At 45.6% G+C, this 16,727-nt stretch overlaps 2 long non-coding RNA genes across 3 annotated transcripts in view; one reads left to right on the top strand and one right to left on the bottom strand.

The window, feature by feature from the left end:
• LOC110293812 overlaps window positions 1-812 on the bottom strand; it is a 33,450-nt gene extending 32,638 nt beyond the window's left edge. For both annotated transcript variants that reach the window (XR_002377854.2, XR_003836661.1), the window contains exon 1: window positions 456-812. This is a non-coding gene — a long non-coding RNA (uncharacterized LOC110293812). The remainder of the gene's footprint in view (window positions 1-455) is intronic.
• Window positions 813-976: 164 nt separating this feature from the next.
• LOC110294784 lies at window positions 977-2,586 on the top strand. Its single transcript, XR_003836662.1, has 2 exons — window positions 977-1,108; window positions 2,417-2,586. It is a non-coding gene; the product is annotated as an uncharacterized LOC110294784 (long non-coding RNA).
• Window positions 2,587-16,727: the final 14,141 nt, after the last annotated feature.

Here is a 16,727-nt window from a genome sequence, read left to right as displayed (position 1 = left end):
TAATGAAAGACACATATGTAAATCTGGTTTTCAATTGGAACAGTGCTCCATGGTTCATCTGCTCCCATACTGCTTTGTTTGTGTTCATTTGTTAATTGTTACGAATCAAACTAAGGCCAGGTGGTGGTGGTGCTTGGGGGAAGCAGAAACAGGTGGATCTCTGAGTTTGAGGCTAGCCTGATCTACAGAGCTAGCCCCCAGGGTAGCCAGGGCTATGCACAGAAACCCTACCTTTAAAAAACAAAACAAAACAAAACAAAACAAAACAAAACAAAACAAAACAACAAACAAAAAAAACCCAAATCAAACAAAAGAGTCAAACTCAGGGCCTCTTGCCTCGTTGGTAAGTGCTGGCCCTGCCAATAAGCTATATTCCAACTTCAAATTTCTATTCTCTGTTACTCCCAGATGTGACCTCAAATGACAGTGTGTTTGTTTATAAACATCAAACCTACCTTGAAGTCACAGGACAAACTTCAGAAGCTGTCTTATACCATCTGTCTTGTAGAGGCAGTGTCTCTGGTGGCGTTTCTACCACTGTGCAGCACACGCCAGAGTAACTAGCCCTTGAGCTTTCAGCCTGTTCTGTTCATATGCTCCATGTCTGCCCATAGGCTAGATCAGAGATGTGTGCTCCTCCATGCCTGACTGTCCTCAAACTCATGGCAGTTCTCCAGCTGCAACCTAGGAGTGCTGAGTTCATAGGCATGAGACACCAGACTTGGCTCCCAAGAATTACCGTCTTATCTAAAAGTGAGAAACAGACCACTAGGGTCACCGTGGGCTCCACTGTCTCCCATAGCACACTGCCACGGGAATGACAAACGCTATGCTCAGAAACCACACGCATGGGCGTCTTGCTAAATTCTTGGTTTATCTTTAAACATAAACCAATACTAGCATTGATTTGCCTGAAACTGGACCTGCTATCAGAGCAGGGAGCCCTGATCTCTGGATAATCATTAAGACTCAGGCCCAGACAAGTTAGAGAGCAGGCCAGGAAAACAGGAGCAGGAAGAATTGAGAGCAGACTTTATAAAGAATGGAGGACCAAAAGCAAAGCTGCCCTTCATCCCGGAAGAGTCAGAAAGACCTTCTACAAAATGAGGTACAGAGAGGCTTCAGCAGAAAAAAAAGCAGTGCACTCTGGTCCTCCTGACAGGTGGGGGGGGGGGGGGTCTCAGGTCTCTGTGATATGGGTTAGAAGAGGAGGAATATTGGGTTTTCCCCCTAGCTTATTTAAACACGTTTTAATTATATTTTTTAATTATTGGAGAGAGAGGCGTCCATATACCCCTGTGTGTGTGTCAGTTGGAGGTAATTTTTGGGTGTCGATTCCTTCTACTATGTGGGCTCTGGGGATGGGACTAAGGTATTGATGGCAGGTACCTTTACCACTGAGAAACATCACTAGTCTTGTTTATTTGTGTGCCCGTGTCTGTGTGTGTGTGCGCGTGTCCATGTGCACACGTGTGTGTGTGTGAGTGTGTATGTGTATGTCTGTCCATGTGTGCACAAGTGTGCATGCTTGAATGTCAGTGTGTGTGTGTGCATGTGTGAGTGAAGTGTGTATGTGTGTCCATGTGCTCACATTTGTAAATGTGTATGTATGTCTGTGTGCAAGCATGTATGTGTGTAAATATGTGTGCCCATGTGCACACGTGTGTGTAAGTATGTGTGAGTGTGTATGTGTGCCCATGTGTGCACATGTGTATGTTTGAATGTCAGTGTGTATGTGTGTGAGGGTGTGTGTGTGAGTGTGTGTGTGTGTATGTGTGTGTGAGTGTGTATATATGTGTGTGTGTGTGAGTGAGTATATGTGTATGTGTGTGTGAGTGTGAGTGTGTGTGTGTGTGTGTGTGTGTGTGTGTGTGTGTAGGTCAGACTTGCTGCAGTTGGTTTTCCCCTTTCACTGATGGTTCCGGGATGGCACTGAGGTCATTAGGCTTGTGCAACCCTTTGACCTACTAAGCCATGTCACCAACCCAAAGTCTACACATTTTTGACTAGAACATTATTCTCAGCTTTTTCCTTATTTCAAGTGAGATTTCTTTGCCTCCTTTTAAACTCAAACTCTCTCACTGCCTGATTAACCAGGGGAGGCGCTGACCTCTTGCCCATTTCCCAACTCCATGGAAGTCTTTGCCTTTTCATCTGGGAATCTAAACAGCAGTAAACCAAGATAAGGAAGGGCTCCTCGTCTGGGTAAAGCTGGAATTTTCTGATAAGCCGGAGGTGTGCAAATGAGGAAATTGGAATTCAAAGGAACCTGGTGACTGCTCAGTGCCTGAGAGCTTGGAAGGCCGCAGCCTATCTGTCCTTTCTGTCTCTTTCCTTTCTGAGAGAAGCAGTTCCTGCTTCCTGTGTGCAATTCATCGTTTACACGCCAACACACACCTCACCCTTCTTTTGACAGGAACTCACATGGCCTCAGACGTGCTCTCTAGCCAAGGATAACCTTTAACTTGCTGAGCCTCTAGGAAGACCACAGCATATACCCAAGCTTCCTGCAAAAACTCCTCAAATTACAATCTCTTCTGGACCAGAGCTGCCCTTCACGTGCTGGGATTGCAGGTGAAGCCCATGTATGTGTATGTGAGTGAATACCACATATGTGCAGGTATCATGGAGGCCAGAGAGGGTTTGAAACTTGGAACTAGAGTGATATATAGTTGTGAGCCATTTGGAGTGGGTACTAGAAACCAAAATCCCATCCTCCTCAGGAAAAGCAAGTGTTCTGAACCTCAAAGCCATCTCCCAAGTTCTCATCACCATAAACTCAAAGAAGCACACACAGCTGGGCCTGTCTTTATTTATCCCTGTGTTCCAGAGGCATGAGAGGTCAAGTGAACTTTCATTCCTACAGCTAGTCAACAGCAGCAGTGTGCACCCAGTCTTCCTGTCTCCAATACCCTTGCCCGCCTAGCCACCATACACTACCATCCTTCCTTTCTTGACCGTAGGGAGTCACTTTACAGCCAGTCAGTGTCTCACATCTGTAATCCCAGCACCCAGAAAGCTGGAGGCAGGAAGATTACCGTGAGTTCAAGGGTATACTAGAACAGTAGAGTGAGTTATAGACCCATCCGGACCACAAGATGAGACCCTGTTTCAATGTCTTGCTACATCCCCCAGACTGATCCTCTCAGCTGTTCACTGCTGTGCTTAGCACCATACCCGCCATAGTAAATTAACAGGTTCTACACCTACCAGTAACCATAATGGTCATGAGGAGTAAGAGAAGATGGTGACTAACTGGAATGTTGGTAGACCTTCAGAAAGCAGATCCATGTGTGCCATGGCTATCAAACTGTGGAGTGACACACAATCATCCCAGCACTCTGGAAGTGGAGGAAGAAGGATCCTGAATTCTTGGCCAGCTTGGATTAAATAGCAGGAGCCCACCTCCAAACAACAACTAAACCAGAACCAAAGCAAGGGGGTTACTCTTTAAGAAAAGCAGAGATATCCAAATAAGGCGCTTAGCCCAGGCTGGCCACCTCCAGCCTCAAATCTCCTGAAAACAGGGAGTGAGCTGCCACACCCTTTGTCTCTTTAAGACTTCCTTCAGGCCAAGTGGTTGTGGCCACATACCTTTAATCCCAATACTCCAGAGGCAGAGGCAGGTGGATCTCTGTGAGGATAGACTTGTCTACAGAATGAGTTCCAGGATAGCCAAGGGTACATAGAAAAACCTTATCTCCAATTTTTTTTTAAATTTTTAAAAAAAATAAAAGTGTGGAGGTGAATAAGGGTGCGGCAGGTCATTTGGTGAGATGCCCCAGGCCACGCAGCAGAAAATGAGCTTGTGAATCCAAGCCCAGTCCCCTGGCCTGAGTTCTCTTCCCTCTTCAGAATGCAGGAGCATGCTTCTGGGTTTATTGGCCCTGTCTGTGCTCTAAGCCTGGAGCCAGCTGGACTTTCTGGACCCCCAGGCATCTCTGATGTCATGAAAGTTTGCCTCAAAGGTGCCAGGAGGGATTTCTCAGAAGAGGTGGTGTGCTGAAGGCACCCAGAATACAACCCAGAAAGCCAGGGCGTTAAGTCTGTTCTTGGCATTACACGGTGGAAACTTGAAGAGCCACAGAGGAAAGTGCCCTGCCCAAATTCCAGAATGGAGAAGGAGCTGGGAAGTAGTGTCTGCATGCTGAGTGTGGTGGCACACACCTTTAATCCCAGCATTTAGCCAGAGGCAAAAGCAGGTGGATCTCTGTTTGGAGCTAACCACTCCTACATAGGGAGTTCCAGGAAAGCCAGTGCTACCTAATAGAGAGAACCTGTCTCAAATATATATATACACACATACATACATACATATATAGTGCATATATATAGTGCACATGTATACACACATACATATAGATCATTTATTTGAAAAGGTATAAGCTGAGTGTGTATGTCTTATGCCTGTAATCCCAACACTTTGGCTGCTGAAGCAGGAGGATCACCAAGAGTATCTGGTACACAGATATACATGCAGACAAAACACTTATACCAACAACAGTTTTAAAAAACTAAAAACACCTACTTTGTTATTTTATTATTGTTGTTATTATTACTCACTTTTGGTGGGTGTTTGTTTGTTGAGACAGGATTTCTCTGTGTAGCCTTGGCTTTCCTAGAACTCACTCTGTAGATCAGGCTGGTCCGCACCTCACAGAGATCCGTCTGCTTCTGCCTCCCAAGTGCTGGGAAAGGTGTGTGCCACCACCCGGCTAAAACACCTACTTTAAAAATGACTCAAATAAAATAAAAGTGACTCAGTTAATCTGGTCATGGTGTGCAGCCTCAGCACACAGGGAAGCGGAGACAGGAGGGCCAGGAGTTATAAATAGGCATTCAAGGTTATCCTAGGCTACAAAGCAAATTCAGTCCTAGTCTCATAAAAACAAAAGCAGAGCAGACACAGCTACAGGTGTGGAAACGTAGCTCAGTGGTTAGTGATTTCCCACCATGCATCATGGGTTCCATCCCTAGCCCCACCACAGCGAAACCATGAGAGCCAGGCATGGTGGTACAAACCTGAAACCTTAGTGAAACCTTAGCACTTGGAAGGTAGATATGGGATAATCAGAAGTCCATGGCCAGCCTTAGCTACATAGCAAGTTCAGATGGCCAGCCTGGACTGTAGGAGACTCCATCACTAACAAACAAACGGCTGAGTTAGGAAAGGGCTTGCCACCCAAGCACCAGGAGATGAATTCAAGCCCAGCACCCACATAGAAAGCTAGGTGTGAAAACTAGTGCTTGGTCTTCTTTTATTTTTAAAATAATTTGGTTATGTGTACAGGTGTTTCGCCTGCACCAATGTATCTGCACCACATGCATGCAGTGCCTACAGAGGTCAGAAAAGGGAGTTTTATCTCTGGGACTGGAGTTACAGAAGGTTGTGAGCTGGCACATGGATGCCAGGGATCTCATCTGGGTCCTCTGGAAGAGCATCCCGTGTTCATAATTGCAGAGCCAGCTCCCAGCAATTGCCTCTTATACACACTCAGTGAACGTTTACTGAGACTGAGACCGCGATCTCTGCTTCCGGTCCCACCGTGCCCTCTCTCTGCTGTAGATACAGTATGATCAGCTGCCCCAAGCTCCTGCTGCCAGGGTGGACCGTGCCCTCAAAACCATGAGGCAAAAGAAACCCGTCCTTCCTTAAACTACTTGTGGTGGATTGAATCAGACATCCCCGTAGTCTTAGAGCATTCGAACGACTTGTTCCCAGTTAGTAGAGCTGATTGGGTAGGTTTAAGAGGTGTGGCCTTGCTGAAGGAATGACATCACTAAGGGTGGGCTTTGAGGTTTCAAAAGCCACGCTTCATTTTCTGTTCACCCTGTTTCTGCTTGTGGTTCAAGATGTGTGTTTCCCAGCTGTGGTGTTTACCACCCGTTGCCCTTCTGTCCCTCCACCGTAGATCCAAACCCTCTAAAACTATAAGCCCAAAATAAACTTTATTTTATAAGTTGCTTTGGTCATGGTGTTTTATCACAACAATAGAAAAATAATGGATTTACTGATTTTATTGGCATTTTGTTGTAACTATAAGAAAGGTAGCTAACATCCTGTTTCTCATTGGTTCTTGATTTGTCAGTAAAGAAGTCTTTGTACCATTGCTGGGCAGAAGGTACAAATGGGACTTCCGGGTCCCAGGGGACAAAAGAGACACAAGGAAGGAGAGTGGTCTTCCTCTCATGCTTTGGAAGAAGAAGAAGACAGCAATCATGTGAGGTCTCAGGAGAAAGCTTGGGCAAGTAGCCTCCTCTACAGGCAGATGGCCAAGGATGTTTGGCAGGGGCTAGATGGGACTAGCCACTAAGTTTATGGCTGGTGGAGAGACGGAGATAATAAATCGATAATGGCACACTTTTCCAGATAGGAGATATCTGCGCCCAGCAATTGTGCCTAGAAGGCAAGTTGTAAAGCATCAACCTGTGTGTGTGTGTGTGTGTGTGTGTGTGTGTGTGTGTGTGTGGTGTGTGTGTGTGTGAGTATGTGTGTCTTTTATCCTCAGATTCAATCAAGAGTCATGGGAATGGGCTAGTAGCAAGGTCACCTCCTGGAGCTAAAGGAGAGTAAAGCAAAAGAGAAGCCAGGAGGGGCTGGTAGCTCAGCCTGTCCCTGGCAAAGGCAGTAGCTATTTAAAACTACACGCAACACACCTTATATACTCACATGGCCTGAAGCCACTGCACAGCATAACGGTTAGTGCATACAGCCTGCCAATAACATGAAAACTGCACAGAATTACAGGATCTTAGGGCTAAGATACTTAGGGCTTCCCTTTGATAACTTCTCCTATGTGGGAGGTTGAGATTTAGGAAATCCCAGGCTCTTGCCTAAGGCTACATTGTAAGCAATTATTTGACCACTTTTGACCTGAGGATCTGTATACTTCCTAGGTGTTTACACAGGGCTCTTCACTCTATTGGGATAGGCAAGAACTGGAGTGTCGGAGCTGGAAGCACTTGGCTCTGGGCTCAGCCTCTCCCCCGGGGCTGAGGCCCCAAAGCTCTCCAACTTGGAAGATAATTTTATGTAATGTTTTGAGTGTACCTGTGTTCTGTGACCAGGTTCTGTTCCATAAGGACAGATGTGGAATTTTTTCATTTTTATTTACCATATTCGCACTCAGAACGTTTTCGATTTTGAGCATTGTCCATTTTGATTTTCACATTCAGGGTGCTCAACTTGAATGTAAATGAGGGCCTCTGGGGTGGTCAGAAAGATCACTTACAACAAATCTTCATTTTCAATCTCTCTCTCTCTCTCTCTCTCTCTCTCTCTCTCTCTCTCTCTCACCAATTGGCATTGTACACTTTCAAAGCAGATTAGGAGACTGGAGGCACAGGCATGTAGAATATTCTGGTAAATAACTCGATGTCAATGCCTTTGCTCAAAACTGGAGCCACTGGCACCTCACTACAGGAATGGTGACAGGAAGTGGACTCTCCCACTTTGAGGTTGTGTCCTGAATAGACTAACACGTAGCATCCTGCACCATGTCCCTCACCAGCCTCTGCAGAGAAACTTAACAGGTGAGTGTCTAGCATCTCCATGCAGATCTCTGGTTCCTCCACCCACTAGGCCTCTGTGAACACCCTAGGAAAGCCAGTGTCATCCGTGTTGAATCTAGGTAACAAAGAGCCAGTTTCTGCGTTGGTGGGTTGGGATCTGCTTGCAGGCTGGTGTCTCCAGAAGCATGAGACATGAGCACCAGACATGAGCAGGTCCCAGGCTCAGTGTCTAGGTTGGTTTCAGTATCTTGAGTCTTCAAGTATATCAACATCCTCATGCCTCCAGCCACTTTGCTGCCTATAGATGGAGATCGTGGGCTGGAAATAATACTTGGTGGTAGCCCTTGCTGAATAAGACTATATAACATTGATCAGCATCAGAGAAAAGGATGAAATCAATTGTGTCAATAAGGGAGGCAGCAAATATGTGTGAGGCCCCTGCTCTGAGTGGCATCCTGCATCAAAGCCAGGTTTTTATGAAAATATTATAAAATAATTAAAAGGCTAGATATACTTTCTCACACCTGTAATCACAGCACTTGGCAGGGTCCTATAAGAGGATCATGGATTCAAGGGCAGTTTAGATCACACAGGAAGACCCTGTCTCAAAAGAACAAAACAGTACTGGGGTAGAGCTTTGTAGCAGAAGGCATGCTTAGCATGTATGAGGAGCCCCTAGTTTCCCCTTAACCAAGAAGACAGTGTATAATAGTGAACAGTATACAGAAAATACTAGTATCAAACATTATATGCTTTCCATGATTTTTGTTTGTTTAATTTTGAAACAAGGTTTCACTATGTAGCCTTGGCTAGTTTGGAATTTACTTGGCAAACCAGGCTACCTTATAATTCACCAACATCTGCCTGCTTCTGCCTCCTGACTGCTGCAATTAAAAGCATGAGCCATGGAGAGATGGATCAGTGGTTAAGAGCACTGACTGATCTTCCGAAGGTCCTGAGTTCAATTCCCAGCAATCATGTGGCTCTCAACCATCTGTAATGGGATCCGATGCCCTCTTCTGGTTTGTCTGAAGAGAGCAATGGTGAAGACATAAAAAATACAAAAAGAAACATTATGATCCAGGCAGTGGTGGCACACGCCTTTGATCCCAGCACTTTCGAGACAGAGGCAGGTGATTTCTAAATTCAAGGCCAGCATGGTCTACAGAGTGAGTTCCAGGACAGCTAGGGCTACACAGAGCGATCCTGTCTTGAAAGAACCAAAAGAGGGCTGGAAAGATGGCTCAGCAGTTAAGAGCACTGAAGGCTCTTCCAAAGGTCCTGAGTTCAAATCCCAGCAACCATATGGTGGCTCACAACCATTGGTAGTGAGATCTGATCTGATTTAAAAAAAAAAAAGATTCATTTGTTTGTTTGTTTGTTTTATGTATGTGAGTACACTGTAGCTGTACACATGAGCCTTCATGTGGTTGTTGGGAATTGAATTTTTAGGACCTCTGCTCACTCAAGTCAACCCTGCTTGGTCAACTCTGCTCGCTCAGTCCCTGCTTGCTCCAGCCCAAAGATTTATTTATTATTATACATAAATACATTGTAGCTCACTTCAGACGCACCAGACGAGGGCATCAGATCTTATTACAGGTGGTTGTGAGCCACCAAGTGGTTGCTGGGATTTGAACTCAGAACCTTTGGAAGAGTAGTCAGCGCTCTTACTCTCTGAGCCATCTCGCCAGCCCCTAAATAAATCTTAAAGAACAAAAAGAAAGCAAGCAAGCAAACAAACAAAAAACAGATTAAACTATTTCGTTGTTATTAACTAAATAGTTTTAGCGTATTAACAAACAAAACTTGCAAAGGCCCGAATCAGGGCAATATTGCTGCAGACTGAAAGTTGAGCCTATATTTAGTGGCTCTCTTCTCTGTTTGCCTCACTCACACATCTCTTCTGGTCCAGAAGGTGAGAAAGGAGTTGGCTGGGGCCCAACCCATCCCCTCCCTGAAACCAGCCTGGCCTTTTCAACTCTAGTTGTTTCTGGGGTCAATGCCCCAGCAGGCCGGAAGAGGACAGGGTGTCTTTCCCACACCCTAAACTAGAAAACAGAGGAGTGAGCCCCTCCTTGGCCTACTCGTCAGACAGGTAGGAGATAAATGCTTGTGAGGAACCGAGGAATGGGGGCCTGGCCCTTTAATGACAGGGGCTCTAGTAGCATGAAACTAATTTCTTATCTGGCCCTTGGAGACCATTTTCTACTTCACCAACAACAACCTCCTCCAGGAAGTGGAAGAGGACCCTTGGGCTCCTAGACATAGAGGGAAGGGGTTGGCTACCTGGACACACCAGCTTGAGAACATTTAAAATGGCTCACCCTTGAGTACTTCCGGGAAGCCTCAGTCTCGAGGATTTCATCTCGGAAAGCCTCAATCGATGGTTGTATTTGTCTCTGGAGAAAAGTACACGGACATCTTACTCCAACTTGTACCTGGGCCAATTAGGAAAGTGGGGTGTATTGGGAGCAGAAAGTGTCCTTCAAGGGCCACAGACCCCCATCCCCCATGTCTGCCTTACAGCAGCCCCATGAACCTTGCAACCCTCTCCCATCACAGTGGGCTGGGATGCAGCTCACTGGGAGACCTCTAGCCCAGCACCTGCAGCAACATTACCCTCCCTCCCAATGGAAACCAGAAAGAACTTCCCTTCTTTAAAGGGCTCCAACACTTGTGCCAGCCAGTATCAGCCAGTGCCAGCCAAAACCAGAATTCCCAGTCTCTCAGGTTTACAGGCCCCCACATTCTGTTACTGTTTCCTTTTTACCCACGAGGAGGCTAAACACAGCTCTAGGAGAGCTGCCTGCATTACCCTAGGGGATGCCTGGATCTCATCATACTCCTGTTTTAGGCAGTAAAGCTTTTTTTTTTCTTTTGAGATAGGGTCTCATAATGGGGAACTGGTTTTCAAGCATTGTCTCTTGCACAGTTTAGGAGCTTTGAGGTGTGTGCTTGTTTATTTTCCTAAGTCTTACAAACCAGGAAATTGGCTCTCACAGAGCTTAAGCAGTTGACCATAAATCATAAAGTGACTAGAGAAAGAGATTGTATCTCAACCCAAGACTGTGTCCCCCAAACTCTGTGCTGCCGGACCAGATGTAATCTTTGGGAGAGGACTGGAGGGTCAGGGATGACAGGGAAGTGCCAGCTCAGCCCTAGAAGATCAGTCACCTTTAACATCACCCACCTCCTCCTTGATGCACAAACATAGGGGTGGCACAGACCAGGAATTAGGCTCCTAATAGATTTGCATTTCAGAAACACAAGGGGGGCTTGGAGAGATGGCTCAGCGGTTAAGAACACTGACTGCTCTTCCAGAGGTCCTGAGTTCAATTCCCAGCAACCACATGGTGGCTCACAACCATCTATAATGAGATCTGATGCCCTCTTCTGCTGCTGTCTGAAGAGAGTGACATTGTATTCACATATACAAAATAAATAAATCCTAAAAAAAAGAAAAAAAAAAAGAAAAGAAACACAACGAATATTTTGTTATGGTTTGGGGTTTTTCAAAACAACGTTTCTCTGTGTAGCTCTGGCTGTCCTGGAACTCTCTCTCTACCCCAGACCTCTGCCTCCCCAGTGCCCAACTACCAGGCTTCAAGGAATAGTGTGTGGTGTGTGGTGTGTGCGTGTAACTGATGGGTAAGTAGAGATGACTTACTAATTAGGGCTGTACAGACAGCTGGTTAAAAGTACCATTAGCTGATCTTGAAAAGAGCTAAGGTAAGGTACCCACATGGTAGCTTACAAGCATATGTAGCTCCAGTTAGAGGGGATGCACTGCCTTCTTCTGGCCTCCACAGGTACTGCATACTTGTGGTGCATATATATATATATATATACACACACACATATATATACATATATATGTATATATATGACACAAAACACTCATATACATAAAAATACATGTTTTTTTTCCTAGAAGAGACAACTTGCTAAAAGCCCATGACCTCAGCTCTTTGATCTCTCAAGGAGCAAACCAAGTAAGGGTAAGGCCCCGTGACTGCCACATTCTGTCTAGAAGATTGCTTCACCACTAAGCAGCAACTCCCGGCCAATTTCAAACAGTACTGAAAGCCAAGAACACTTGAACTTGTGCTTCCCCTTCATCTCTCCATAACACTTTTCGGTTGGCATGATTTTATCTCCCTCTACCTAGGAAGCCAAGAGCCTTTGTCCACACAAAGTGGCAGAGCTAAAATCCAAATGGATGCTCAGTAGAGCCAGACCCTGTCTCAGTAACAAAACCAAAGACAGCAAAACCTCCTCCTACGCGGCAGGATCAGGGGCGGCAGAAAGACCCACTGGTCTGGGGGTGGGGCTTAACTCCACCTGCTTTTGCATCTTCTCTTTGCTTCCGTTTACCATCCGCTATCCGTCACATTTGATAGCACATTTCTGTTCACACGCCTGCCCCAATGGAATTCTTTTTCGTGAATAGTATGCAATGCATTTATGCTCTTACTAGTGAGGCATTCCTTGTTTGTGGTGGGGTTGGTCCACACGGAGTGTGCTCAGCCTCAAGTGCAGGTGCGTCTGCTCTGCCAGGTAACATCAAGGACGCGGCTCCAGGTGCTTGTTCTAGTTAGCCCTCCATGCAAGGGTCTCAGACTGAGTCCCTGTGGAAAGTTAGTTTTATCAGAATCATTACTTTCCGCCGAGTGAGGAGAAGGAAAGTCACCTCCCTTTTCAGCTTTGTTTCTAGGGACAAGTGAAGCTGGGAGCGCTTCCGCAAGAGTCCATTCTGAAGTTCCTTTCTGAGTTATCCTCCTCTTTGGGTACTCGCCTTCGGGGTTTTAAATTTTTCTTTTGTCTCTGTTTAATGTCTATCAACTGTATTTATGTCATAGTCCAACATGGGCATATATCGTGTGCAGTGATCAAATCCATCTCTCCGACTCCTTCCCAGCCTTTTATCACCGCCATCCTATTTGGGTTGAGAACCCGGGGCAACTTCTCTTCCTGCATCTGGTTTATTTCATGTAGCACGTATCCTTCAGTTCTAGACTTTTTTTTTCAAGTGATAGTATTTTTTTTTCTTCATGCCCGACTAAAACTTCATGTTTCACATTTTCTTTGCCCACTCATCTCTTATGCCCGTTGTCTTTGTGTTGTGTGTGCACAAACACGCATGGAGGCCAGGGGTCACCATCCTCTCTCCCTCCCACCGTATTTTTTTGAGACAGGGTGACTCACGAGGTTGGAGATCACTGATTGGCTAACCCAGATGGTCAGTGAGTCTCCAAGATTCTCCCATCTCTGCCTCCCCCACACTAGGATTACAGGCATGTGCCACCACAGCTGGCTTTTTATGGGGTGTTGGAGGGCTGAACTCAAACACTACCACTGAACCATCTCCATAGCATCTCTTTTATCTATCTATCTATCAGCAGAATCACCCTATTTAGCTCTGGCTGTCCCTGGACTCGTTATATAGACCAGGCTGGCCTCTTACTCACAGAGATCCCTCTGCCTCTGAGTGCTGGGATTGATAAGCATCTTTGTCTATTCCATATCTTAACACTTGTGAATAATCCTGAGATAAGCACACACAGGCACATAGGCACGTGTCTATCTATCTCATGTGTCGATTTCAGTCCCTGTGAATATATATATATATATATATATATATATATATATATATATATATATATATATCCAGCAGTTGGATGTCTGGGTCACATGCTATGGCTAGTTCAGTATTTCCAGGAACATCCATGCTGCCCTCCCTCCACGCATTCCCACCAGAATGAAGAAAATTTTCTTTTTCTCCTATTCTGTTTTATTATTATTATTATTATTATTTCATATATGTAAGTATGCTACACTGTAGCTGTCTTCAGACACACCAGAAGAGGGCATTGGATCTCATTACAGATGGTTGTGAGCCACTATGTGGTTGCTGGGAATTGAACTCAGGACCTCTGGAAGAGCAGTCTGTGCTCTTAATCGCTGAGCCAGCTCTTCAGCCCCCCCTTTCCTCCCATTCTCATCAGTATTTTTTTTCCTAACAGCTATTCTGTATTGTGCCAGATACCTCATTATAGTTTTCGTTTGTATTTTCCTGATACTAGCCACCTGTATCTTTTTATCCATATGCATTATTGAAGAAACAGGCATACTGGCAATTTTTAAGAATGGGAAGAAGTTGCTGGAGATTAAACCCACAGCCTTATGCTTGCTAAATAAGCACCTCATAGTCAGCAGTTAATTAAAATTAATTAATCACAGCGTCTCCATATGTAGCCCAGGCTGCCGTCACACTTACAACCCTGCCTTGGCCTCCCGAGTGCTGGGGTGACATGCATCTAAATTCCCTTGCCTGACTTCCATCAATGATTTATTTAAGCTCTGGAATGACTGGAATTTTGTCTTCACACTTCCCTTTCTAAATTAAGGCTGTTTGGTCAGTCATTACCCTGCTTGGAAGTGGAATTAGTGATGGATTGTGAACACACCTGTTGGCTGTTTCCTGTGGGGGTCATTGTGTTATATGTGCAAAGGAATGGAAACTTACCGTTGGAAACAGCAACCTTCTGGTCAGGACAACCAGTCTCTTACCTGGAAAGCCCTGTCCAATTAGCAGCTCAGGAGGTTAGGCAGTGCCAGAGCCTAAACTGGAGAGACTGAATAGCTCTGCAAAGGTAGTGAGAATGTGGATGGAGCCCCTCCCACTCCCGGGATTCCCGGGAGGGGCGGGGCCAGGAAGGAGGCTGGATACCAGATTGCTGAGTCCCTGGTCCATCGGTCCAGCTCTATGCGAACTACCATGGTATTGTAGGAGGGCACTCATGTACTTGGGTTTTAGTGACTACTTTCCTTGAACAGGATGATGTAGGGGAAAGAGTCATCGAGTTTTGTTTGCTGGACTATGAATGGAACCCAGTGCTTCCGGTTGACTTATCTGCCCAATAAAAGCGACTGTTTGGGGAGTGTTTGTTCTTGAGACATTTCTTGATTTTGGGGCCAGCCTGGAATTTGTCATGTAGCGAAGGATGACCTTGAACTTCTGACCCTTGTCCTTACCTCTCCCAAGTATCACTAAGCTTGACTTACGCAGTGTTTGTTTGAGATCCAACTCTGGACCTCTCTCGTGCTAAGCTACTTCCCCAAACCCAAAGAGGGTTAAATAAGGAGGGAAGACCCACGCCAACTGTAAGCATTTCATGGACTGGGACCCTGGACTGAATGAAAAGGAGACAGTGAAGGGCCAGCAGGATGGCTCGGCAGGTAAAGGGGCTTAGTGTACAAACCTGACACCTGAGAACCATTGCTGAAGTCTGCGTAAAACAAGCTGGAACTGGTAGTGTGCATCTCTGTAAAACCAGCACTTCTCAGGCAAGATGGAAGGCAGAGACAGAAGGATCACCAGAAAGCTCAAGGACCCACTAACCAAGAATACACACTGAGAAACAGTGAGAGGGCCTGCCTCAATAAGGCTCAAAGAGACAACTGATTTCACAAAGGTGTTCTCTGACATCCTCCCCCCCCCCACCCCCCCAGATATGCATGCGCACGTGTACCAGGCAAGGCGAGGTGAGGCACTCATCTATCTCTGCTTCCTGATGGAGGGTTTAAAGCCACCAGCTGCCTCTGGCTCCTGCCCCCACACCTTTCCCACCAAGATGGATGAATACTCAAACCATTCTATGTATTGGACTACCAAATTCTATACTGGATGGTCTAGGCCTACGAGTGACTTCTCCTGTTTGCAAGCTAGTTAAATAAAATCAGCTACAGCCAGTTAGTAGAGGGATTAGAGGCAGGTGGGTTTGGAGTGCTCTGATTGGAGGAAGAGAGACCAGGAGGGAAAGAAAGAGGAAGAAGGTGAGGAGGAAAGAGAAGCTGCAATGGGTTAGGTGAGTCATGAAAACGTGGCCCTGAGGGCTGATGTAAGAGAGCAAGAGCAGCCGAGATGGAACCTAGTAACAGCTCAGGGTTATCAACAGGAAAGAAGATTCTAATAGCATAGAGGGTAAGCATCTTCTCAGCTCGTGTGCTGTTTAAGGAATAATAATAATAATAATAATAATAATAATAATAATAATAATAGTGTGCCTTTTATCCAGGAACTAAATGATCAAGGCGGGGTAGAAACCCCAGATTGGGATAGCAGGGAGAAGAACCATGAGCTCGCAGCCAGGAGAAACAGCAAGTATCTGGGGCACACTGCTGGGGAGGCAGCCGGGGAGGCGGCCAGGCCGGCAGTTAGAAGAGTCAATTAGGGGTGACTTCCAAGTAATTGTCAAAGCCAAATGAAAAAACCATAGTCTGAGTCTCATTTATTTGCAAGCTAGCCAGGGATAAGCTTAAAGTGGTTGTACTACCTAAACCCACTCTTCCTTAAATTGCTTTTTAAAAAATTTACATTGATGCCTTTATTTACTGTGGATGCATGCCCGCGTGCACGCATGCGTACTGACACGACTCTCAGGAGTCAACTCGCTCTTTCCAGTGTTTGTGTCCGGGGAATCCACACTGAGCTCAGGTCTTTGGAAGTGGAGGTGAGTGCCCTTACCCAGTGGCCATCCCTGGCTCTCCTTAAACTGGTTTGGTCGGGCATTTTTGGTCACAGTAACAAGAAAAGTAACTGCCACACAAAACCGTCTCAAAGAGATCGATCTTCCGGTGGTCTCATCAGGGCACGCAGCCATGGAGGGGAAATGTATGAAAGCTAAGCAGAGGAGACGTGGGAACGGCGTCAAAGGCGGAGGGGAAGATTCAAAATAAATCCAACTGGGCTTCTAGACATAAAATAACAGTCGTTTAAATTAAAAATTCAATGAGCACATTACATGACACACAAATCAGAAGGCAGAATAAATAAACTAACAAGCCGCTTTAAGGAGATCATTCTGAATGCAGCTCACAGGGGCGGGAATTGCAGAATCTACAGTCAGTCTTAAATGGGAGTCCCACAGCGGGGACAGAGATGGCAGCAGAGCCTTCTAGCCAAGCCATTATGCAGAGAGAGTAGAAAAATATATTTTAGATATAAAAGTCTTTGAATTTTTATTGCTAACATCACCTTACTAAACAAAATTACCAAATGTGATTTTTTTTTCCTTTTAGCAAGAAAAACAAAACCAGAAGGAAGGGGTGAGAGAAAAAAAAAAAAAAAAAAGCAAATGGGGAACTGAAAAATTATTGAAGGGCTGGTGAGGTGACTCAGTGGAAAAAGGAGCTTGCTGCCAAGTCTGAAG

This window comes from Mus caroli, chromosome 5, assembly GCF_900094665.2.
Source record: "Mus caroli chromosome 5, CAROLI_EIJ_v1.1, whole genome shotgun sequence".
In the NCBI taxonomy this organism is placed as follows: domain Eukaryota; kingdom Metazoa; phylum Chordata; class Mammalia; order Rodentia; family Muridae; genus Mus; species Mus caroli.
Note: the sequence above shows the minus strand (reverse complement) of the source record. Positions and strands in the feature narration are given on the sequence as shown.